General features: G+C 37.1%; 1 protein-coding gene across 1 annotated transcript in view; it reads right to left on the bottom strand.

Moving 5' to 3' along the window:
- Positions 1-27,233, bottom strand: part of LOC142352268 (cleavage and polyadenylation specificity factor subunit 4-like) — a 441,589-nt gene that overhangs the window by 145,926 nt on the left and 268,430 nt on the right. The gene's annotated exons all lie outside the window — the stretch shown is intronic.

The following is a 27,233-nucleotide window of genomic DNA, read 5'->3' as shown; positions in this document are numbered from 1 at the left end:
AATTAAAACTTACGGGGTGATGACCGTCAGAGAATTAATTTCTGGAATTTAGGAAAGAACTAAGTAACTTGTTTGTGTTAAATTTCGCAATATTGACAAGAGGTACTTTATCATTTGTATGTTTGCCTGAATTTTGTACTTATCTTTTATTTTTGTTGTCATAATGCCTGCTTAGTAAATTACTTGGGTCAAATTCATCACGCGATGAAACTTTTCTCACCTGCCGGACAAACAATTTGTTGTTGATGCTTGTACAAGCTTTTAGCCCAAAAGACTGAAGTATTGCATTAGTTTCTTCTGTCTACCCCCTCTCCAACACACCCCCCCCCCCCCCCCCCTCCCCCAACTGCCATCCTATCTATTTTGCCTAAATGATGGTTTACATTTTTTAACGGATGAGCTTGAATTGGAAAAAAAACAGCTCAGTATCGTAATCAAGAGTAGTTTCGAGAATCTTGCTATTAGTGATTTTCAGTTATGGCAATTTTGCTTCAATCGACCTCGCATTTCATTATGTCAGTCACCATACACGCAAATTATGTAGCATTACTAAGCATATTTTGCATTATATTAGAACCCGACGATCCTGTCTACCTAACAAGTTCCGGGGTGGGTTGGAGGGGGGGGGGGGGGCATTAGTTGGAAGGACCAACTATTGACAATAATTCTGGAAAATTTTTGAGTCAGGAAGTAGTGAAGAAACTATGACGCGGCATTTTTTGCATTAATCTTGTGCTATTCAAGTGTAATCTGTGAAGCGATGTGGTGATGATTTTCTTTTTTTTTTTCAGCCGGGGTGCTTCTCTAGTCTCTTCTTCACTTAATCAATTCTCCGCCCATTGTAGCTATTTTACACATTAAAGTGACGTTTGCACAGATCACAGCCATTTTGTCAGTTTGAAATTGTTGATTTCAACTGTTGTGAATCACTCAATTTTTAAATTTGTACGGTCTAGACAGTCATATCCGGATCCGAAATAATAGTTACCTCCCACCCCCCCCCCCCCCCCACCTCAATGTTTTTATGATCCCCCAGTTACAAATTAGGTGTTGTTTTATGGGACGTTACTATGTAAAAATAGCAAGTGCTTCTGTAGGCGTAAAAGTTATGATGCCTCACTAAGCGGGTAATGGGGGGGGGGGGGGGCAGAATAGATCCCGTTACGTTGATTAGCGTTTACTTTTTCAACAACCTTTTTAGTTCCATATAGAGATTAGTTTTCCAGTACAAGACTAATCTATAGACGCGATAGTTTGATGTTAAAACGACGATAACAAACTTAAATATTTTTGGGGAAATTTGATAGAATACGCTACAAAAAGAAGTCTTTAAGTTTGAGAAAATATCTGGTTATCATGAATATCACAAGTAGGACGTAGCCATACATTTCGATTTATCCAGTTATACGGTTTAAAATTAAAATTGAGGGACAACTGTAAGTTGAAATAAACATGAAAGTAATAAATATATTAGCGTTTTTATAGTTTATAATAAAATTTGGGCTGTGATCTGGTTTGGTTTCTAATTTTCGAGGAAACATCAATTAGTAAATTGTGCTAGAGTTAATAGTTTGACTATATGGAAAAAAATTGAGATGCTATTTATAAATGAGTGATGAAGTAAATTGAATAATTAGTCGCTGCCTACTTGTTTGACCTTATTCTCTCTCACGTTCACCCTGGTCATTGAACAATTCAAATCCTGTAAGATTTCAATGCTGGTGTTTTTCCGAATTTTGTATTTTGACCGTTAGAAGCGCCCTAAGGACTGGGCTCTAACGAGCGACCGATTTTTTTTTATCAAAGTCGAAGTTCCTTTGTTTACTGAAAATATTCTCTCTCGTGATTTATCGTGCTGTTCAATTGAAACCAACTATTACTATTTTCATCCGCATTTTGCATTTCGGTTTGCTCCAATCTACATTGAGCTTTCATTTGCAAATGCGGATAGTTTAACTGTGAATAATCAAATGAGCAAATTAGGAGCATGATTAAAGATTAGGCCCACTGCTTCGTTATGAATGGTACACAAGTTTTTAATGTTTTTATAACAAATAATTTTAAATGTTTTTATTAGAAAGTTATACAATTCTTACTCTACTACGGGTTTGTTTTAAGTCGAGTCACGGGGGCCAGTACAGAGGTTGACTTTTTAAGCAGTCATGGGGTTGAACAAGGCACTGTTTTTCTGTTTCCTGAGTTAATTTCAAGTAATGAAGTTAACTCAAATTGCGAAAAACTAACTCATGGAAAGATTTGAATATAAGTCAGATATACACTCGGTCGGTTTATGCTTCTTAAATTGTTCTACAGCTACACTTTCAGAGTTTTGGCATTTGTTTTGGTATCGTGGTTTTTCGAAACACTTTGAATTTGGTTGCTTCCTGAATCTATTCTCGGATCTAGCATTTGTTGATGTTGGCTTTTGTCTCGGCCATAAAATATTATTTTAAATGGTCAGTTTCCTGAAAAAACTGAGGTGACAGGAAAGGAAGTCAGCATATTTTTCTATTTGATGCAGATATACAGGTAATGTTATGGTCCACTAGGAGTGATCCTGGACACATTCAAATGTTTCCATCATTGGGTTTGTGACCACACAGGGTTTTTTCCGTGTTTGGGTTTGTCGTACACAAATGAAATTATGTACATGATCTTGAGTCGTGAGTTACGATTATGTTTCTACTTTGCTAAATTGCGCGGCGGGTGCGCTTAGCACAGTTTATAAATGATTTCGCTTAGCGAATCGCTTGACAAATACTTGCCTAGTTTACGTGACCAGTAAAGACGATTAGCGAAGAATAAGTTAATTATGCAACTGTTCGCGAAGTGCAAAAACTAAAAGAGTGATACTGAAAGTAAAATGATATCTCAGAAGTCACAACAAACATGAATAGCAGTTTCCCGATGCGGGAATTAAGGTAACAGACTAGCGCATGAAATAACAACGAACTACACTCGACTTCTACACATGCCCTTCAGGAAATAAAATAAGTACATCGTGTAATAATTTTACTGCACTAAATTAATTGATGATGTATAACATTTCTCCCTCTTTAATGAGAATTAAAATTGCGTAGAATAAAATTTTAATAACAATATGGATAAAATTAATACTTATTCACCGGTTAAATAGTTATCAACAATATATGTACTGGTTATCATAGCTAGTCATTTATAATAATATATCGAGTTTTAGCTTTTCAAAGTTTTTACAAATCTTCCTCATCAATTATGAGTTCATTTGACGAGTTGTGATCCGCTGGTCGGATGCGAGGATCTGTCGGGGATACCTGTCCTATGATAGGCGAGGGGAACTCATTTTCTATTGGTTCAACTCGCGATACAGTGTCCACAATTGTTTGCACTATAGAAGGTTGTACTGACTCAACATCGCCTGCCCGTCGCTTTCTTCGAGGTTGAACAAAATTTGGGGGACAAGAGTTTGTTGACTCGCCAGATGAATCATCCTTATCGTAGCCATAATATTTTGGACTTTTCCTGGTCCTTTTTGTAGCTCTTGGCTGAACTTGTTGTAGGGCTGCTGCTGGAGCCGATGTAGATGGGATGGCCAATTCAGATTGATTTTTTGTTGGAGGAGGAGCAATTAACACTTCAGTAGTTATGATTTGCTGTTCGGGAGCAGTTTCTTGAATAGCGGGTAATTCTTGCGGTGCGAAATTTTCTGGTATTTTGGGCATGCGTACACGCATCGCACGAGCAATATTTGACTTATTGGATGATACACTGCTCTCCGTTTCCCGTTTACGGTGTTTCATCTTACCGTCTCCTTTTTAAATACGGGTCGACTCTTTGATGTGGCTAAATATTTTAGCCTCTGTTGTTTTTTCTTGAATGCGTGGTCCTCTACGATTCACGTACTCCATGAGTTTTGTCTTACGTTCGTCGCGGGTACCAAATTTTGCAATATCACTATTGCGAACGGTTATCTCTACTTTTCCGGGCTCGCGTATTACTGAGGTATATTGGTCCGTTTTTTGAACGACAGATCCTGGGGCCAATACCTCGTACAGCCCGTCAAGATTCTTTTTGGACCGTTTGTGAGGATGCTTCTTTCGAGCGATGTTTATCTGCACGGAATGTTCTTTTAGTGGAATTGCTCGATGTGCTTTAGTAGTGCGGAGAAATCGAGACTCGTTATCAGCAGCGAGTCGTTCTCGAGTGGTGGCGTCTCTTGTAGCCTTGCTCATGTTACGCTCTATTTCATCATCACTGCGATCATTTCACCAGTGCTCTTCAGGCAAAAATTCGTTAGGCGTGACCGTTTCTTCATCTAAATAATGATTTGAATTTTTTCATAACTTAAATCAGATGAATTTGGTTTTGTACTTATATTGCTGAGCGGTGTATTTGCTTTGCGCCCAAAATGTGATTCGAATGGCTTAGTTGTTTTATGTTTGCATATGCGGAGCTGGTATATAATTGATTTTAATGCGGCTTTAATGGTGAACGAATTTAATTCTTTGTTTGCCTCTTTTATACATGCTAAGCGTTGTTTTATAGTACTAATAAGTCTTTCCACTAAGCGTTGCGCGGTGGTCATTTGCCGGGGCTGGTATTAAAGTAATATTGTTTTTCGTACAGAAGTTTTTTTACTTGATTACCTATAAGGCAACGAGCCTGATCTATTCTTAAAGAACGGGGGACTCCATGAGTATGTATATAATTATCCAAAAATTTTATTACATTCGATGCATTCGCGTTTTCAATAATTTCGGCAGAAGGGTATTTCGAAAATCTATAAATACATGTTAAACTATAAATTTCATGTTCTTTTTCATTATTTATAGGTCCTGCAAAATCGATTTGTATTTCTTGATTTGGGACTATACATGGTGTATGTGCTTTGAATTGCTTGGCAGGAATAACAGGTTTTAAATTTTTACCGGTGGCAGTGGAAGATTTGCACTCTATGGCTTTGACCAGCAGGTCGCGATTTATGTATGGCCACCAGCATTGCTGGGCCATACATACCATTCCCCAGCTGCCCGGGTGACTCGCGTGCAGATCCTCGATTAGCGCATCTTTGAGGGCGTTTGGGATGGTCACCTTCTCATCCATACATACGCACCCGCTATTGACATGAAGATCACGCCAATAGCTGTGGAGATACGGGTTGAGGGCTTTGAGTGGTTCCTCATCTGACCTGTTGATGCAATCCCGAACCTCCTTTAGAACGGCGTCCTTGCTTGTCAGGGAAGCAATCAGCCCTTTGTTAAATACTCTGCCCACCACTTTCTCAAATGAAATCACTTGGGGACTATCCGTGAGTGGGGTGCTGAGGTTGGAATGCGAGGAGGATTGGCGCGGCGTGTTGGTTGTTGGGTTGTCGGTGAAAGATACGCGAGGCGAAGCTCTATTTTCTCGAGTTTAGGCTGATTTTCATTTCATAGATGATGCTTGATGGCTCATTTTGGATGAGGTTTTAGTTTTTTCCATTAAGTTAGTTGACAAAGAGGAAGACAACTGAATATCAGGTTGAATTTGGGCAAAAAGCGACTTTTTATTGTTGGTCAATTGAGCACGTGAATTATTTAAAATATGTGAGTTTGAAGTACTAAATAACGTAGGAATGTGAGACTTATTCGTGATTGACATGTGAGAGTGACTTAATTGAGTAAATTGAGGCTTATTTTAGTAAGCGAGTGACGCCTTTCCTGTATTTGAGTTTATTTGAGACTCAATTTGTAGTTGTGTAATTACAATAGGTAGACTATGCGACGCGAATTGAGATCTATTTTGGTAATTGTTAACAGGCATTGCAAAAGAGGCATTTGAATATATGTGATATATTCTGTTGATTACTTAATAGGGTATTATGCCCTGCGAGTGTTATTTTGTTATGAGAAAAGCGTACTCGCGCTGCGAAATCAGGATTAAAATTAGTGTATTTGGGAGTGGTTACTTTTGGAGTATGACATGATTGTGCAGATACTAGTTACTAATTGATTTTGAGTTAAATGCACTCGCTCAGCATGTGCAATAGTAAAATTCATACAATTAGTATGACTGAAATCTGGATTATAATTTTGATCAGCGAGTGATTTAATATTTCGAGTTAAGCGTACGCGCGAGGCGTGTTCACTATGCTGATTATTGATTTTAAAAGAGGACAAAGTAGAATGGTATTTTCGCGTAGCGAGTGCTGAATTATAATTTGTTAAGCGTATGCGCTTAGCGGGATCGCTATCAAAATTAAAGTTTTGATTTAAGAATGTTTTTAAGCTATGATTTTGCAGAGCGATTGGCTTATTAACTTTTGTTTGGGATTTAGGTTTAGCATAATCTATATTCAATATTTGTTCAGTATGTTTGGTGGAAATTTGTTTTTCACATTCATTATCGTGATATAGTTTAGTAAGTTTATGAGCTGAATGTTGTGTTTTTGTTGAAGTAAGTTTGCATCAGAGTGAATGCTTGATATTGTTGCGACTAAAAATTCCTCGTCGTATTTAGAAATACTTTTTGCCGGTTGAAGTGGGTTACGTGAGATATAATCAACAAGTCCCATCTTTGCGCCTGGCAAGTGTTCTATTTTAAACTGGTAAGGTAAAAGACGATCAACTCATCGTGATAAACGACTATTATAACTTTTGTTTGATCTATGTTCTTTTAAAATTGAGAGAAGTGATCGGTGATAATAGAAAATTCTTTACCATAAAGATAATTTTTAAAATATTCTATAGACCCTACAACTCCGAGAAGTTCCAGTTCGTTAATACTATAACGTTCTTCATTACTATTTGAAATTCTGGATGCAAAAAAGATCGGCTTCCAATCATCAACTGTTAGTTGTTCTAGTGCTGCTCCCAATCCGGAGCGAGAGGCATCACATTTAATTTGTGTGTCGAGTTGTGGGTTATAGTGAATGTTTTCTGTATGATCTGCTATGCGTGTTTTTATTGCATTGAAATGTGTAGTGTTATCGTCAGTCCAAATGTATTTAGTTGATTTACGAAGGAGGGGTCTTAAAGGATGGCAGAGTTGAGCTAGATTGGGAATAAACTTACTAATATAATGGACTGAGCCTAAGAACGAACGTAATTTTTTAAGTATATTAGGTGGCTGTAGTGACAGAATAGACGATTTTTTAGTTTTGAGTGGTGATGTCCCAGATTGAGTAATATTATATCCTAACCAGGAGATTTCTTGCTTCGCAAAATGACATTTAGGGAGATTAATTCGGAGGTTATCTGCATCCAGTTTCTTAAGACGATCTAATACAAGTTGAAAATGATCTTCTTCAGAACCTTTACTCACAATTAATATGTCATCCAAGAAACAAAATGTATTTTTGAGGCCGATTAATGTGTAATCCAATGCCTTCTGGAACTCGGCAGGCATGTCAGTGAGGCCATAAAATCCCGTTTTAAAACGATACGTGCCTGTCACATTACCACTTACAATTTTGAAATTACAATGTTTAGCAGTTTCGGGGTGAAGATTCAGTTGACTGTACCCGTACTTAAGGTTTATAGTAGAGAAGTATATTTATCTGCTTGTTCTGTTTTATAGTCTGTTATTATTTGTGATATGGAATCCATAAGTGTTTCAATATTCGGCATCTGATACGTATTTTTGTGTATATATTTATTAAGAACTTTGGAATCCAATGCTAACTTTATTATTTGATCTCGTTTGACTGTAATTACTATAGGTGAAATAAAATATTGATCAGAACAGTTATTCAGTTTTTCTATGTGTCCTTCTTCAAGAAGTTTTTTATTTTCACTATTGACTCGTTCTTGTAGATTAATGGGTACTCTTCTACCCTTTTGATGTTTTGGTTGAAAATTTTTATGAAACTTAGATTTAACAATATGGATTTTTGACCGACCAATACGTGAAATGAGTTGTGGAAATTGCTTTGCAATGCGAGTTTTGAATGGACATTGAGGTGTGATTGCGTTGACCATACTACCTTCATTTGAGTTTGGGGTTTGAGTAACCGAGATTCCGAGAGCGTCAACCAATTGGTGGTTTTAGTCCGTCGCGAACTACCACAAATTCAGCGTCTTCGATTCGTCCCTTGCTCGCTATTGGTGCTTGTATCATACCCATAACATTTATGGGTTCATTTGCGAATGTTTTGAGTTCCTGAGGGGGTGTTGTCATCAACCATCGGGCAAGAGGGGATTGTCCACTATTTCCGCAGCAAGACACTCGGTCAATATACTACACACTGCCTGAGTCAATGAGTAGTCCTACTTGGGTATTTCCAATTTGTAACATAGTATTCTTTGGTTCGATTTTTATAGAGTTACTTGCAATGCTGGCGACCATGTTATCTGAGCTATCGTAGTCAGATTTGCATTGGGGGTTATAGTCCATATTTTGGATTGCGTTCACCGTCTGATCAGTTGGGGTGTCTTCAACAGAGTTAACATTCGAGCGAGTAGGCTTATTTGATGAGGACTTCGGTTTTCGGCACACTCGTGAAAATGATTTTGTAAACCACAGTTATTACAGGTCTTGCCCCTTGCAATACACTTGTCCTTGTGGTTTGCTGACCAAGTTAGAGCACAATTTCTGCATAGTTGATTTGATGGTCGAGTGAAGCTAGAAGTTGTTGGCCGTTGACTTGGTTGTCGAAAGGATCGTTGAGAAGTTACTGTGTTAACATGCGATGCGGGTTGCGAATTTGTGATTTGCAGTTGGTTTCTTTGTCCTAGTTCCATATTTATGGCCAAAGGCAGAGCTTGAGCTGGTTCAAGAGTTTCTCGTAGGAACTCCCTCTGAATTTCTGGGTCTTGCATGTTTGCAATAAACAGGTCTCTAATCAGAGTGTCTTCTTGGCTGCCGAGTTCACAATTCTCGGATAATTCCTTCAGCCTGCCGAAGAAGTGCTCAATAGACTCTCCTTTCGACTGTTTGGTAGTGAGAAGCATATACCTATCAAAGGTAATGTTTCGTTGGCAGATAAATGTGGCTTCCGTGATGTTCCAAAAATCTGCTGTTGTTAAGATGTCCATCTTGAGGTGCGGATTCCTGCTACAAACTATTCGTCTTCCCTCGGTGACCAAACTGAGATATAGCATTGACACAGTCTTTCGGTCTGCCTGTGCCCACGGTTTGTCCCCACACATGATTCCTATCTCCATTTGTTTCTGGCAGCGATTTTGCCAATTCATTTTCAGTTGTGCGTTCCTTGCTAGTCTTTCCCTCTCCCATTGTGCCGACGATCCTGTTATTGTATTCTCATAGATGGGTTCAGGTGGTAGTTGTACTTTTAACTCTGATGTGGTAGGTATTTTATTCGCTTGATCTTAATTACCACACTAGAGCTAAACCTATATTATTGTAGCGACCTTAATTACGTGCTAGAATAAGTCTCAATATAAGCTCACAATGTTCTTTGCTAATCCAAATCTATGTGTTATTTGCTAGAAAATAAATTTGATTAGATATAAAGATTAATTAGTAAATAGATAGAAAGGATAGAGCACAATTAGGGGGTAAATCTTACTTGAAAATATGGTTGGGTATCTAATCTTAATCAAGAAATTGAATCCATGTTATTTGCTAGAAAATAAAATTGATTAGATATAAAGATTAATTAGTAAATAGATAGAAAGGATAGAGCACAATTAGGGGGTAAATCTTACTTGAAAATATGGTTGGGTATCTAATCTTAATCAAGAAATTGAATCCATCTTACTGCTGGATGTGAACATTACTCTAACTCTATTTTGCTATAAAATTGGCAGACTTACAATCGCTGCTGTATTTCCCTCTGAAATGAGGAGTAGATGTTTCGCTCTATGAGCAGTGAGAGGAAGAGAGAGAGAGAAATTTTTGTTAGAAAATCAAGCGTCTTACGTTTGCGCTGGTTGAGTTTGGTCTGATTTCCTTCAGCAGCAAGCTCTAGGCTCGTGCGTGTTTATAATTGAATCAACACGACTAAAAAATCACAAGATCTATGACTAGCTCCGAATCAATTCCTAGGTCATTCGTGGAGCCGACTATTACTCGTCTTCGGTCATATATTCGTTTCAGGCTTGCTGCTGAAGAGCGGCCTGGATAGCTTCAGTATCCTTCACTTAAAACGCGTATCAATAGCGGCAGTGAATCAGCCGGTATGGCCTGCTCCATAGTGTTTTAAATAATACACAGCAGTATTTGGCTATGAATAATGTATTCATTCACTCAACGCATTTCACGCAGCATAGCTCTCTCTTAATTTTCCGTCAGTTTAGACTAAGTCTAAAGTAGTGTTCACAAAGTCGACGGTTAATTAATTATACTCTCTGTAGTATCGGTAATTGCGGCGGCAATTATCCAATTAGCAATACTACAGCTCACCCCGGTTTAAAGAAGAGAAAAATTGTGCTCTATCGTACAAAGTTTACATTAAAAGTAATAAGTGAACAGTGACCACTTTTTTACAAAAGAGTTAAAAGGTTGATTGATGAAAGACAATAATTACTCGGTTGAAAAGTTCACAACATTATTATACAGAAAGAGACTGGTTAGTTAATACACCAGTTATGAAACTAATAGGATTTAAGAACCAGTTAGTGAGTAAAGAGTAGAAATACTAGGATATATTTCTCGTTGAAGTTTACAAAAGTTAAGATTAATAGACAGCAGTGATACAGTGCGACAAAATTAGTAGCCTTTAAATAGAAGATTTACTGAGGCACATACACAAAGTAATAGCGAAAGAGTTTGTTGGTTACAAGTACAGCAAAAGACGAAAATGAGTCTTCAAATAAATATTAAGGTGAAAAGAAGTTTACAAAATCAGAACTATGTTAATTAGTCTTTATAAATTTTAACTCTTTCAGTTCCTTTGCAAGGTTTTGATTTGTTTCAATAAGGTCATTTGACTTTTTGATTAGAGTCTTCAGCTGAGAATCTCTAAATTTCCAGAGTTTTTGAACAAACAACTAATTTTCTCCTTATGGCTTCCTTCTCGTCGTCGTTTGTTTTTGCGGAAATTTGGAGAGCGCTCAGTTGGCTCTGAAGGTCTGCCAGTGCGTTCTCCGACTCCCAGAGTTGTCTGCGGAATGTGGAGTTTTCAACCACTAAATCCGTGGTGAAAATAGTTTGGGCCATGCTTGTTGTTTTCGGGGAAGGCTGTGAGGTTTGAACAAGGGACGTGAATCCTGCAGCCTAGCGTCTTGTGGGCGACTTCATATGACCTTTCGTTGGCATTTCGGGAGCGAAGTCTCCACAGGTTCATTGTTGGTACCCACGAAAAATCAGGGATCACCGGTAGGGTGTCGGTGGGAACAGTGATCGTCTGGCCGGTAACTTTATTCTTAATCACTGTTTCCTCTGACAGACACCATTGTTTATAATCCATAGTGAGGGAGTAATCCAACGATTTAACGAATTTTGGATTATTGTCTAATGGACGCATCTCTCTCATCCGTTGGTGTTCCAGCCTTACTTCTTTCAACGGAAAATCTTTTCCCTTGGGAAGTCCGTCATCTATGGAACTGTGAAAAGGCTGCGGAGGTGCTTAATGAGAGTTGCTTTTCTGTACAACTGAGGTTCCTTGATGTTGATGGGGCTGATGCTGTTGTCGATGTTGTTGATGTTGTTGTTGATGTTTGGAATGGCCACGTTGACGTAGATGTATCGCTCGGCGTCTTTTGGAGAATGGTGGAAGATCACTCATCCAGTTTGTGATGGGTACATACTGCTCCTCTGGCAGTGTGGAGATTGTGTTCTGGTAGGATCTTTTCGACCTCTTGTTTTCAACATAAATATAAATACACTTACAAAGAACGAAATCTAGCTGTGCTGAAAAGAAAACAATCGTACTTTTTAACGTACCAACAAAATCATACTCTTAGAGTACAGGAATACAATCACACATTATGTGCAGAATCAATTTTTGCGAAGCTCCCACCGGGGTGGAAAGAAAGAAAAGAAAAATTTGAAGAATTTGAAATTTGGAAAACAATCTCCGTTTTTAAAATCGGAATGTCCTTTTAATCAAAAAATTTTTTGTTTAAAGCTTTGAATCAGATTGTGTCAGATTTAACTGACTAAAATTGGGTTTCGGACCTCGTGGCCCCCCTCCGAGCGACGACCCGCGCAGCTGGGTTTTTTGCGTTGCAGTATATAGCTGCTAGCGATGAAGGGTCATTAGATGAGGAAAAGGAGGAGGACTTCTATGAGGAGGCCAACAGAGAGGGTGATGATGAAGGAGAGAATAAGGATTGGGAAGTAAATGGGGTGCATTGTTTAAGAACTTTCCGACCAAACGTCGTGGGGGTTGATCTTTTTCAAATAAACGGGGTAATTATGTTTCTCTGGGGCACAGGGATTACACACAACATGTCCAAGGTTCTGGTGACATTTTATGTGCGAGTGAGTGGAGGAGGTGACATTTCTTTATTTGGTTGCAGCAAAAAAATCGGTCATAAAAACTAAGGGATAGCGTATAAATGTGGCGGAGGCAAAGGGGGCAGTTTGGTGGGGAAGAGTGTTTGAGTAGGTTAGTTCTGCAATCAGTGCAAACTAGATGAGGGGGTTGGTCTCCGTCGGAAGGGTGCAATTTTTTCCAGCATGAAGTAATTCGTAAACAAATGGGACATTCATCACGATATTCGACAATAGGGGGCGTGATGAGTTCTGGAGGGGAAAAACTATTCTGAAGGATAAATAATTTACCATTTTAAAAATCTCGAGATGGATAAATAGTTTCGTTATTGAAGTTGTTTTGGGGATTTAATTGATCTAATTTCAATAATAGCGATTTTTCGGTTTTCAAAAAGAAAATCCAATGAAGTGAAAGGGGAGTTAGGGTTTTCGTTAAACTTTGTTGGGTATCAATGTTAACATAATAAATTTCTAAAGAAGGTGAGGTATAGTTATCAGTCTCTGTAAAGGAACGTTTAATGTCAGTTATTCTGACTAAATGCTGGTTGAAGTGAAAAATCATAATTATATTAATTTATTGGTTTCTGTCGAGATACTTCTAGCACATTTGGACTCGTTTTCGAGGAGGTAAAAGAAATAATTCCAGTCAACTGAAGTGGGGTGGACTGACAGGGTTGATTGTTTCTGGGTTTTGACGTTTTTCAGGTTTACTAAAATAAATGCTTGAAGGGAGGGTTCAGTTTCGAAGGTTTTCACGAAAGTACAAATTTCAACTAATTCTTGGTTTAAAAGGAAAAACATGATATAAAATAAGGAAATAGGGTACCTAATTGTTCGGCGTTAGAATAAAAGGATAAGAATAGGGCTATTTCGAGTATCTGGGGTGACTAATTTTTAAAGTTAGATAGTGATTTACATTGCTGTGGGGTTGTCGAATGTAATTTATGAAGGAGTTATGGGTTGTGGATAATCCAAGGATAATATATTTTATGTTATTCAATTTAAGGGTAAGGGATCTATTCTGTATATTAATCATTACCAGTTGGAGATGCCAATGGGGATCTGATCTAAATTTTGCTCTGAAAACATCAAAAAAAGTTCCAATAAGGGGAGAAAGCTGGTATTATTATCGAACCTTCGTCCCTAGAGTCAACAAAACCAAACAAAACTTCTAAGGTGGGGGTTACTTGATAAGGAAAATGGATAGTAAAAGATCGATTGGTTTGATAAGGTCTTACTAGACTGCCTTGGTAGTAAAAGTACATTCCAAAACGTTGTTCTCGTGCTGATGGATCTCGAAGTGTTTGCAATGTTCTGTGAATACGACTGGTTCTCTGAAATGTTTAAGAAATAAGGCAAAATTTGTTAAAACGTATAAAAAAGCAAATAAAATAATGAGTTCCCGAAAGGACTTTTGAAGATCGAGGTGCATCATTTTATAAAAGAAAGTGGATGTTGCTTCCTAAATCGAGTAGACCATATTCACAATCAAGTAAAAATTCCTTAAGAGTATAAAATTTTTCGTGGTCTGAATAAATTAATATGTCTACTAAGTCAGAAAATTCGGGTGCGCTAACTTTTAAATGCACTAAGTTTTCATAAGCAGGTATAAAAGAGTAATATCTAAGTCCATAAAATTCGTGAATCTTAATAAATAAACCTTTATGGTACTCAGGTACGAAAAGATCTTTAAAGTTTTGCATCTGAGATCATAATGCTGAAACAGTTAGGTTAGGCTAATTAAAGTTGATTAAATGTATTTAATTAAGTATAAAAAAAACAAATTGGATGACTGAATTATGGGGGAGCAATTGCATTTACTTCTTGCTCAGTAGGAACTTTAGGGTAAAGATGTGGTATTTCTGGCATAGGAGGTGATGCTACTTCAGGGGCAGTGAGTGGTGACAATTCAATTTGACTGTTGTCGTGATAGATGTTATGATCTGGTGTATGCTTGAGTTATCGACTTCTATTTGGTTCATTGTTTGTATTGTTATCAGAGTTTTCATCGTCCTTAGGTGTTTGATAAATTGATGTTACTATGGAAAGTAGAAACAAATTGTACGAGGCTCCTAGTAATGTTTTCCAAAAACCGATAGTGTTTTTCGACAGTTTTTGTATCTCAAAAGCTCTTAAAATAAAAATTACAACATCGATCAAAAACCTGATTAACATGAAACATGCAAACAAAATTCCGGCGCTTTCTATGTAATAGCCAATTTCTCCAAAAGTACTGTTAAAGTGATCAAGGAAAAAAGATGGTGACAACATTGAATATAGATATAATCGATTATTGAGACCTGCGGCGAGATAGATATCGCATTGACTATTGTCAATGTGCGTTTTGAAGAACGGTTCGAGAAATCTTTTTCAAAACTGAATTAGATGCAGATTTGTGCAAAATTGTTCTCCAAAATCTTTTAATTGGTTTGCAGTGTAAATACCTGCACGACGAGAATCATAATCTGGGACTTTTTTAATCTAACCAATTTGTTGTCGAGCAAAAACAGCGGGCGGTTTAAAACGAACTGGCGCCGGCATCAACTGATACCAAGAATTAATATCACGAAATCAAGTTGAAACAAATTTTTGAAAGTATCTGTACAGTCTATTTCATTTGCAAATGGAAATGTTTGGCGCGTAAGAGGATTAACAAACATAGTTTATCCGTCATGAAAGATCGGAATACGGTCGTAACAGCGATTAAGTACTTTAAGCGGTGAAATTTTCTTTGGACACGGATATAGAAAACCTATAATACCTTCAATTTCTAAAAACATCGAACGATTTCCGGTTAACATGTATCCGGCCAATCTATTGTTTTCGTAAGACAATGCATTGATCATTTGGATTTGAGTGCGTCTGAGCTCGCACATATTTTGTAAAATAAGGAAGTCAGACTGTTCCAAATCACGATAGACCTTATACATCTTGAAATCAATTTTCATATGCATATGAGCATCATAATCGATAGTGTCTTTTCCAACGTTTTCAAAAAGTTTTTTATGATTTTCAAATTGTTGGCTACCAACTAGCTCGTTTTTAGGTGTCTCGTAAAAACCGTTCACCCTTGTTTTGTTGTCGGTGCCGACTTGAATTTTGTAATTAATATTATTTTTCGAAATTACGGTTTTTCCCGTATTCATATCAAATCCGCCTGTAAAAGAAACAAATAAATCATCAAAGTTTGTAATAAACAAAGGAGTAGGCTTTCCACAAATATAATTTTTTTCATTATTTATCCTCAGTTTTATGTCTCGCGTGTGGTCTATTTTCATGTTGGTTTGCAAACGATAAACATCATTTTGCATGTCGTGCGTACTTATTATGTAGTATTGTGGTGGATCTGGTTCGTTTGTGAACTTTATCATTTTTGCGATTTGAGTGAAAAGTTTTGTAACAATGCAATTTTCTGGCACATCCCATGAGTAAGCGAAGGGGTCTAGTGATGTTGTTTCACAACCTCCTTCCTTAAGTTCGCATGGAAGTTTTAATCCTAACGGGGTAAAAACTGATTTTGTTTCGTGATCAACTTCGAGTTCAACTCTTTGCATTTGTGTTTCAAAGGAATAAAGTTTTACTTCTCCTGACGACGAGCAATCTTTGTTATCTTCTAAGTGGTCGTCCTCATTCAGACCATCGTTTGTGTATTGGTGTTTTAAAACTTCATTTGAAATGTCTCTCTTATAAGTTCTATCGTACTCTGTTATTGCAATTTTTCCTGTTTTGTTTGCACGTCTGCATTCTTCTGGCGTTACTATGACGTCAGTTGTAAGAGAAATTTGGTCATATGCTAAAGAAGAGTGCGATAAAAATCCACAGTGCCATCTTGAAGCTTGCGATTTTACTCGACACATCACTGCCTCTACTTTTGTTCTGTATGATCTTTGATACAGTGTCACCGTTGCAGGTGCAACTTTAATATTTTCCTGTTTAATGTTGCGTTGAGCTACTTGATTTAAAGCGTACATTTAGCTTTCTTTCATTTTTGAACAGTCATAATGAACAACTTTTAACGTAGGGGAAATGTCATCCAACTCATTCCTAACTGAGGATCTACAAAAAGATACAACAATAAAGACAAACAAAATAGTTAAATATTTATAAAGGAAGTTATTGTTTTTCATAATAAATTTATTTTATTAGTGATTGACTGAGTTTTTAGTTTTTTTAGTGTCAGAAAAGCTAAGAGTAAGTCTGGAAGAAGTAAGAGAAAAGGTCTCAGAAGTTAATTTTCCGATGATTTGAACCTTTAATGTAAAGATATAATGTAAGATTCAAGTCAATCCCGGTTGATATTGAGTAGTAAGTTTTTTCAATCGTCCCGAAGTTCGACGATCGATTCGAGATGAACGTTGATCATCCGAGGGAGTTTTTAACTCTGATGTGGTAGGTTTTTTATTCGCTTGATCTTTATTACCACACTAGAGCTAAACCTATATTATTGTAGCGACCTTAATTACGTGCTAGAATAATTCTCACTATATGCTCACAATGTTCTTTGCTAATTTCGAAATCTATGTTATTTGCTAGAAAATAAAATTGATTAGATCTAAAGATTAATTAGTGATTAGATAGAAAGGATAGAGCACAATTAGGGGGTAAATCTTACTTGAAAACATGGTGGGGTATCTAATCTTAATCAAGAAATTGAATCCATCTTACTGCTGGATGTGAACATTACTCTAACTATTTTGCTATAAAATTGGCAGATTTACAATCGCTGCTGTATTTCCCTCTTAGCTGAGGAGTAGATGTTTCGCTCTAAGAGCAGTGAGAGGAAAGAGAGAGAGAAATTTTTGTTAGAAAATCAAGCCTCATACGTTTGCGCTGGTTGAGTTTGGTCTGATTTCCTTCAGCAGCAAGCTCTAGGCTCGTGCGTGTTTATAATTGAGTCAACACGACTAAAAAAATCACAAGACCTATGACTAGCTCCGAATCAATTCCTAGGTCATTCGTGGAGCCGACTATTACTCGTCTTTGGTCATATATTCGTTTCAGGCTTGCTGCTGAAGAGCGGCCTGGATAGCTTCAGTATCCTTCACTTAAAACGCGTATCAATAGCGGCAGTGAATCAGCCGGTATGGCCTGCTCCATAGTGTATTAAATAATAGACAGCAGTTTTTGGCTATGAATAATGTATTCATTCACTCAACGCATTTCACGCAGCATAGCTCTCTCTTAATATTCCGTCAGTTTAGACTCAGTCTAAAGTGTTCACAAAGTCGACAGTTAAATAATTATACTCTCTTAGTACTACTACAGTGCTGTAGTGCTAATTATCCAATTAGCACTACTACAGTACTGTTCCGGGTTTCGGTTCCAGTAGAGTGTCTAGAGCAATATCTTCCTTCGCAAGGAGAGCCAATTTAGCCTGCATCTGCCACTTCTCCCACTTCAGTGGGGGATCAGCACTAGGTTTTTCCCAAAAGGGCTCAATGCCAAGTGGAGTCCTCTTTTGGGTTGCTTGGTGCGCCATGTACACAAATGAAGTTATGTACTTGATCTTGAGTCGTGAGTTACGATTATGTTTCTACTTTGCTAACTTGCGCGGCGGGTGCGCTTAGCACAGTTTATAATTGAATTGGCTTAGCGAATCGCTTGACAAATACTTGTCTAGTTTACGTGACTAGTAAAGACGATTAGCGAAGATTAAGTTAATTATGCAACTGTTTGCGAAGTGCAAAAACTAAAAGAGTGATACTGAAAGTAAAATGATATCTCAGAAGTCACAACAAACATGAACAACAATTTCCGGATGCGGGAATTAAGGTAACAGATTAGCGCAAGAATAACAATGAACTACACTCGACTTCTACATGTGCCCTTCAGGAACAAGTACACTAAAATAAAATAAGTACATCGTATAATAAATTTAGTGCACTAAATTAATTGATGATGTATGACAGGGTTTAAAAAACCGAAGTAAATTGAAAATAACTCAATTGGAGGAAGATTTTTGTGTAGGTTTTGAAAAATGGAGGTAGCCTTTCCAAAATTAAGCAAACGTTTACCTTTTATATCTTAAAGGTTTGTGTGTACTACAGAAATTTCGTAGCTCTCGTTTTGCAATTGCGCACACTGATGTATACCGCTTGTGGTGGGTTTCGTGTTTGTCCAAATTTGATCAAGTTATTTTAACTGATCATTTCCAAGACTACAGGACTATGTTACTTGGGAGGGCTCTTTCAACATTTTAATCAGATCTGTTGCTTCTCATAAGACCGCTTTTCGTGACTAGGCACCCGCGACACAAACATTGGAATGTCAGCAAGGATTCTCGTCTTCTGCGAGAGCGAACCAGTTGAGAAATTTACTTTTTGGAGGAATGTCTTGAGCGTGTCTTATTTAAAGCGTGATTTGGATTAAAGAGTAACCATGTCTAACCACTCTTCTTGAAGTGTCTCGCGCCGTCCGTGTTAAATTTTTTTATGAGTTTTTTTGATGAAATCGTCATCATCAACTTCAATTGTAGATCCAAAGTTATTTATAGTCAGGGCTTTGATATCGGTACAACTAATTTTGAAATATTTAGTCCAGTGATTGGTTTAGTAAGTTTTGAAATACCTAAAAAACCTACCTAAGTAATATGATGGTCCACTAGGAGTGATCTTGGACACATTCAAAGGTTTCCATCATTGGATTTGTGACCACACAGGGTTTTTTCCGTGTTTGGGTGGAAAAACCCGAAGTAAATTGAAAATAACTCAATTTGAGGAAGATTTTTTTAAATGTGATCCAACCTTATTGTTGTGTATGACCCTAACTTTTTTAGGACACGTTTTTGGTCCACAAATTGGCCCATTGTGCTTGCTTTGGAGGGAATAACAGGAATTCCTTCAGATGATGACTTTAAACAGTCATGGGATGGAACATGACACGTTTTTTCTGTTTCCTTTGTTAAACTCCTGAGTTAAATTGCCGTTTATTCAAATTGAAAGAAACTGACACGCAGAGGTGACACAAAGATTGTTATATAAGTTAGATATAAACTCGACCGGTTAATAAGTTAACGGAATTTCTCTACAGCTTCACTTTCAGATAGTTGACATCTATGTTTATGTCTGTGGTTTTTCAAAACAGAATTTCCTGAACTTTTTCTCGGGTTTAGTATGTTTCGCTATTGGCTTCTGTCTCGGGCATAAAGTAACTTTTTTGAAGGTGTGATCTTAAAAAGTTTTTGATCAGGAAAGGAAATTAGATAGTTTTTTTTGTGCCTTAGATTCTGCACAATTAACAGTATGATCTACTGGAAGTCTTGCTGGACACATCTCAAAGGTTTTGATCTGTCACCACAGAGATTTTTCGGAGTATAGCTGAAAACATCTCAAGCACGGTGAAATTAAAAGACAATTCAGAAAGTGTATCTCCACATGAGCGTTGCAACAAGATAAATTGCGTGTTTTAAATAATTGTTGATGAATTCTGTCAATCTATTGCTAATCCGGATGCTTTGTTTTCTTTTAGTTTTCCTACTGATATATTCTCATTCACTATCCCACAAAGCTTGTCTTTCGTATTTAATTGAGATTGATGTGGTGGAATGGTAAGAACAGTCGTGTACAGCTCCGTAGTACCATCGAAGTGGCTCTCAGGGATCGCGGCAGTTGCGCAAAGTTTCTTCATGTCCATAATGCCTCCTTCTTCGATTGGAAATCTTGCGTTTGAGTATCAGGGGTCAGAATGCAAGCTTTAGAACTATGACGCTCTGGTTCGCTGATTCCATGTACTACTTTGCCTTTCGGCCATGTTACTATGTAAAATATAGTTCTTATCCGTTTCTGGAATCCTTTAAGGCTACCAGAAGTAACACAAGGTGCCTATCCAGTGCTCGAATATTGTGAGTCAACTACTGGTTGTTCATTTTGGTTGAAGCAAATCTAGTTGATCAAACTGAAGTTTTCCGGCAAGAACAAATACGTTGCTAAATCGAACGATGGTTGTTTACAGCATCACAGCTTCAGCAATTTATCGAACGAAATCTTTCCTGGGCGCTTAATACAACTTGACGATTTCTGCATTTTTCACTTTTAACTGTTGAAAAGCTTCAGCGGTTTGGAATAGGTGAGTTGACAATGACTGACTATAAAAACTGAATACCTCTTCTGATAAAAACTTTACCTCAATAGTACAACTTTTTTTAGGGAGTGTTACAATTTTAAAACTGGTTTTTTACTCTAAAATATAGGAAATTATTAGATCTTTTTTTTCAAAGTTGATTGGAATTCACTATTAAATGGAACAAAATGACAGCTTAATAAGAGTTATAAAAGAAATAAATAATTACTAATATAAATAAGAAGATGAATGGTCAAAGTGTGAACTAGATTTGAGCTACATCATAGTCACTTGAGATTTTACTTAGAATTCAGCTTCTTAAAAAAACCCAAAGATAAGGATACTTGATATGTTCCTTGACACACCTACCCTATCGAAGAAAGTGACATTTGTCACGTAGCTCACCTAATCAACTTTAGTACTCGACTACTTGTCGTTCGCAATCGTTGCTTTTGAGGGACGAAACCACTCCCGGAAGTAGAACTATCTTTTCATTGTGGTGTTAGGTAAGATCTATGTTTAATGCATACTAGAAGAGTTTTACAGAAATATTGGTTTCTAAGAATCCCAAAACCTTTTCGTTGAAACTTACGATCAAAGCATCCATGAATTAGAGAGGTACTAATTTTGTTGAGTCCTGACATTGCTTAAATTAGGCTTTCGGGCAGCTTTTTTGAGGTGTCTTGAATAGTGAAAGATTAATCAGTCTTCGGTCTTTTTCCAATTGAGTTGGTTATAGCCTGTCATTCTCGTAATAAGGCGGAAGATGAGTTCTGGTAGCTTTTTTAATTTAAAATGGGCCCTGTCTGTCTCAATTTACTCCTGTGCTCTCAGAGTCGTCCATTTTTGCGATGAACTTAATTTGGCACACACATTGTTAATGATGATACTCTTGTATGTCACATTAGCAAAGCCCACTTCGTACTCAAAAGTTTGTGCAAAGATAGCTCCCAAAAACATTGGCAAAGTCCTACAAAAGTTTCGAAAACCATAACAGTTTAAGTCTGATTGCTATTGGTTGTTTAGAATATTGGTTAAACAAATATCAAGAACTCCCATCATTCTTCAAACTACAAAGACACACAATTCCGATTTCTATATTCAGATGGATAGTTCAATGACAAAATTTTTACTAGTTAATACTGTTATTTTTTGCTAATTTTGTAGTTCTAACTGAACATAATTTCTTGCCAGAATTTTGTGAGTGACCACTATAGCTGTATACTTAAAGTTGTCGACTCCGCATCTTGTAGATCAGTCTTTGACTCTGCTCTGTCATCCTGGTTGGTTTTGAAGAACTTCGAAACGCCTGAAACTTCACATAGCTTTATTATACCAGAACTGTATTTAGTGTTGCTAAACATCTGGTATATGGGTTGGTGACAGGAGTTGGAATAGTCAGAACCGTGCAAAAATCTTTTACTCTCCAAGTTTTTGAATCTTTCGTTCAAATGATCAAATTTGTTTAACGTGCATACAGCAAAAACAAAGAACAATTTCTGACAAAGCGCTGTGAACGTTTTTACAGCCTCTCTCGTCATTGCAGTCTTTACCCGGTGGTTTGCTTCAGATAGATTTTTCGTCATCACTATAAATATGCACTCACTGGAGTCGATGTGTTTTCAAAATATTTGTTCACTTCGCCGCTGACAAGTAACAGCAACATTTATTGCAGCTGAACTGGCGGAGTTATTTTTATCGCACAGTTGTAGCCGGAAAACAATCATTTCGGACATTGGTACAAATTTAGTAGCAGAACTTCATTAGCAAAACTTCTTGAAATAATTTTTGGACAGGCAACTCTGAAACAAGCTGTGAGTGTAGGACTAGATGAGGTTGCTCATGAAGTACTTAAACGCATTCTCAAGTTTTTGCGAAAAAACAGTTGTCAAATTCGTTGGAGACTTACATTAACTACACCCCTTATCCTCTAGATGCCCGTACTCTAATCCGCTAGATGTCAGATTTAAGAACAAAAATTAAGGAACTATATCCAAGATCTGACTTCTTTGTTGAGCTTCAGGACGCTTTGAAACCAAAATTTGCAGAAATTGTTAACTAATTCAATTCATCTTTTTCGTAAAGTTGAACGAACTTCACACAAGGTCTTCATCGAATCAGGCGTAAAACGTACGGTTTGCGAAAAGCCCCACTTGTATTGGATGACACTCAGAGCATTTCCTATTCGACAATGTCGTAGGATAATGTCGACAGGAACCAGAACTCTGTAATGTTTGAAAGTCCAAAGCCTCTTGAACACATCAGCGTTTTTCCAGAATAAATTGAGCAGGAAGAAACTCAACCTGTCACAACACTGAATTACCGGCGCCAAAAATTCCTATAGCTGCACCATGATCAGTATCTCAACCAGCTGTACCCTTTGCCAGCAGTTGTTCTTCCGTCCCAACCGGGTGCCACACCATTACAACCGCTAGAGCCGGAAGAGCTTTTCTGAACCTCCAGATGTACCGTTAGGCTCAGATGACAATTTTGAATTCGGTGCTGAAAACCAAGATCCAGAAGAAGTACCTCCAGTAGATTATACCATCGCAAACATACAAAAACCATTCAGCAAGCGACTCCAAGATTTCGATAGAAGAGGAAATCGGAAGCTATTTCCACCGCAAAACTAAGAGACGAGTCACCTTGCACCCAGAAACAAGGAAAATAGCAAAACCCAGACCTTTTTCATTTGGAAAAACGATAAAAATTCTTCCAGGAGATGAAGGAATAATTATTCTGGTCTCAGTTATCGGGAGAACAAAAACGCCAAAAATAGTAGAGTCATTAAGACAGCAAAAAGCGATTAGCTTACCAACATAGACCCTCACGGTCTACAATCATCGCACAAACAACCCTCACCCTTAAAGCGTAGAACTAGTCTCACGGAGTCAAAAGCGGAAAAGAAAAAAATTATGACCATTGAAAGCTGTATAGTACTGAAATCTTTTTCTTGTAAACAACAGGGATCTAATGGAAGGATGCTCAGTTCTGTGATTTGGTGAAAAACAAAACCATTTCTGTCCAATCTAGTGACAAAATTTTCAAGTAACTCTAAAGGGCGATTTTCTAGTCTGTGAAAGGGATAACGGATCTCCGTAAGCACGCTGATGGCCATAATATAGGCAAGATACCTTTACCGCAGAGAGAATGTTCAAGATGGCTTTCAATGGTTACAATTTACCAAAATCAGTTGAGACATTTAAAGAATCACAAATTGAACTTCAAATTCCTTAGATAAATTTGCAACCATAAAGCACAATGTGAGAAACACAAAACATCCGAGCAGCAAACTTTTCACACACTAGTCTTGGAAAAATAAGTTAAAATCAATATTTTTCAGAAAAGGCCAAAATTGTTTTGTGGTCTTTTGGTTCGAAAATTTTATTTAAAACACGACAGACAAATAAGAGCAGGAACCAGTCAGTTGTTTCTATTGAATTTTAGTTCTAAGCTTATTTAAAAACAGTAAAAGTATTTAAAACTAATATAATTGAAGTAAAGTGGGGAAAGGACCCAGAGAACAAAAAGGACCCAGAGAATAATTAAAAATATCTAACCAAAATTAGCGCTAAAGTAACGCAAAAACTAAAAAAAGTGAAACAATAAACAAGTTGCAGTCAGACACAAGTGACTGACTATTTTCAAACAGTATATAAGATCGCTAATGCATGTACCAATTGAGAAAGCACGTAAATTGACATATGCGGAACCCTCTGACTTTTGTGGTTCTTTTTGTTGCATGCTTGTTTAAGCCAAGTACACAATCGGAAGGGTTAAGAGCAAACGTGAATTCTAATTTTTTACATAAACTTCGTTTCAAAGACGTATTGACTCCCTCCACATAGTAAGCGCCGTTCTTATGGAGAGTTTTAAGATTTGACCACAAGATATCGGGAACATACACGAATTTTTAGTATCAATTCAAAGCAGAGAGTGACAATCTCATGATTTGAGTGTCTTTGGCACTTCTCTCAAGGCCGCGCAATAACTTTGGCATATCGAAACCAGCGTTAACCAGAGTTGTTACCAAGAAATTACTATCAAAGTTAGGGCCATCTTTCACGTAATGCGCTTTTTGCAAATAATCTGAACGTCTGACCAATTTGGAACTTTTCACATAAGTTGAGATATTGATCACGTTTTATTATTTGCGATCCTATCAAAGCGTTTTCTGTTTTGTTGAAAGATGCATCCTTTTTATATTTAACAAAAGCTTTATAGAGAAGCAGCTCCATTTTAATGTGAAAAGCTAACTTTGTTTATATTGTCTCCTTTTCAAAGAAATTTTTTTTCTGATCGGTCATCAATTTAAAAGAAAAATCAAAGTACGATGTCAATTAAGTCAAGTCGATAATAATTAAAAATATCTAACCAAAATTAGCGCTAAAGTAACGCAAAAACTAAAAAAAGGGAAACAATAAACAAGTTGCAGTCAGACACAAGTGACTGACTATTTTCAAACAGTATATAAGATCGCTAATGCATGTACCAATTGAGAAAGCACGTAAATTGACATATGCGGAACCCTCTGACTTTTGTGGTTCTTTTTGTTGCATGCTTGTTTAATCCAAGTACGCAATCGGAAGGGTTAAGAGCAAACGTGAATTCTAATTTTTTACATAAACTTCGTTTCAAAGACGTATTGACTCCCTCCACATAGTAAGCGCCGTTCTTATGGAGAGTTTTAAGATTTGACCACAAGATATCGGGAACATACACGAATTTTTAGTATCAATTCAAAGCAGAGAGTGACAATCTCATGATTTGAGTATCTTTGGCACTTCTCTCAAGGCCGCGCAATAACTTTGGCATATCGAAACCAGCGTTAACCAGAGTTGTTACCAAGAAATTACTATCAAAGTTAGGGCCATCTTTCAAGTAATGCGCTTTTTGCAAACAATCTCAACGTCTGACCAAATTGGAACTTTTCACATAAGTTGAGATATTGATCACGTTTTATTATTTGCGATCCTATCAAAGCGTTTTCTGTTTTGTTGAAAGATGCATCCTTTTTATATTTAACAAAAGCTTTATAGAGAAGCAGTTCCATTTTAATGTGAAAAGCTAACTTTGTTTATATTGTCTCCTTTTCAAAGAAATTTTTTTTCTGATCGGTCATCAATTTAAAAGAAAAATCAAAGTACGATGTCAATTAAGTCAAGTCGATAATAATTAAAAATATCTAACCAAAATTAGCGCTAAAGTAACGCAAAAACTAAAAAAAGGGAAACAATAAACAAGTTGCAGTCAGACACAAGTGACTGACTATTTTCAAACAGTATATAAGATCGCTAATGCATGTACCAATTGAGAAAGCACGTAAATTGACATATGCGGAACCCTCTGACTTTTGTGGTTCTTTTTGTTGCATGCTTGTTTAATCCAAGTACGCAATCGGAAGGGTTAAGAGCAAACGTGAATTCTAATTTTTTACATAAACTTCGTTTCAAAGACGTATTGACTCCCTCCACATAGTAAGCGCCGTTCTTATGGAGAGTTTTAAGATTTGACCACAAGATATCGGGAACATACACGAATTTTTAGTATCAATTCAAAGCAGAGAGTGACAATCTCATGATTTGAGTATCTTTGGCACTTCTCTCAAGGCCGCGCAATAACTTTGGCATATCGAAACCAGCGTTAACCAGAGTTGTTACCAAGAAATTACTATCAAAGTTAGGGCCATCTTTCACGTAATGCGCTTTTTGCAAACAATCTCAACGTCTGACCAAATTGGAACTTTTCACATAAGTTGAGATATTGATCACGTTTTATTATTTGCGATCCTATCAAAGCGTTTTCTGTTTTGTTGAAAGATGCATCCTTTTTATATTTAACAAAAGCTTTATAGAGAAGCAGTTCCATTTTAATGTGAAAAGCTAACTTTGTTTATATTGTCTCCTTTTCAAAGAAATTTTTTTTCTGATCGGTCATCAATTTAAAAGAAAAATCAAAGTACGATGTCAATTAAGTCAAGTCGATAATAATTAAAAATATCTAACCAAAATTAGCGCTAAAGTAACGCAAAAACTAAAAAAAAGTGAAACAATAAACAAGTTGCAGTCAGACACAAGTGACTGACTCTTTTCAAACAGTGTATAAGATCGCTAATGCATGTACCAATTGAGAAAGCACGGAAATTGACATATGCGGAGGCTTGAAGCTACCAAAGCTGCTATTGTTCTTCAACCGACACCTGCTCTCTCATCAGCATCACTTGAACATGCGAAATGAATACTTTTAGTGCACACTTTTGCATTCACTTTCGGCGACCGAAAATTTTTTAACGCCACAACATCGTCGAGCAACACACAAAATATGACGATAGAAACAATGATGATGATGACGATAGACACAATGATGATGATGATACAAGTTTAGGTTTTCTTTGCCCTCCCAAATGTTTTCTATCATTTCCCTGACAATCTTCTGATTCCGTCCCTGTTTCCATCCCATCAATCCAGGCAGCAAATAGCCGTTTTCCACGGGCTATTTGCTCCATGCTTACTAAGGTTAGCCGCTTACGATCCAGTTCCTTTATCCTCCGCTCCAATTCTCGATCCGCCCATTTCCTTTCCTTACTGTTCACTATTGCTTTCATTATCTTCACTCCCAGACTAGCACGCTTGTTATTCACGGTATTCATCTTCACAACTCTAATTAGTGGTACAATTTAGATTATGGTGGGTTTTGGTGTTGGGTAAATAAACTCAGCAAGGGCACTACTATTGTTGGTTTGTCATTTATGCCTGCGTTCATCCTAATGCGGTTAGTTCAATTTTACAGTACATCCCAGATGACAACAGTTCTCCCTT

Source organism: Convolutriloba macropyga, chromosome 13 (assembly GCF_964194025.1).
Source record: "Convolutriloba macropyga chromosome 13, txConMacr16.3, whole genome shotgun sequence".
NCBI classification, from domain to species: domain Eukaryota; kingdom Metazoa; phylum Xenacoelomorpha; order Acoela; family Convolutidae; genus Convolutriloba; species Convolutriloba macropyga.
This window is presented reverse-complemented; position numbering and strand designations above follow the sequence as displayed.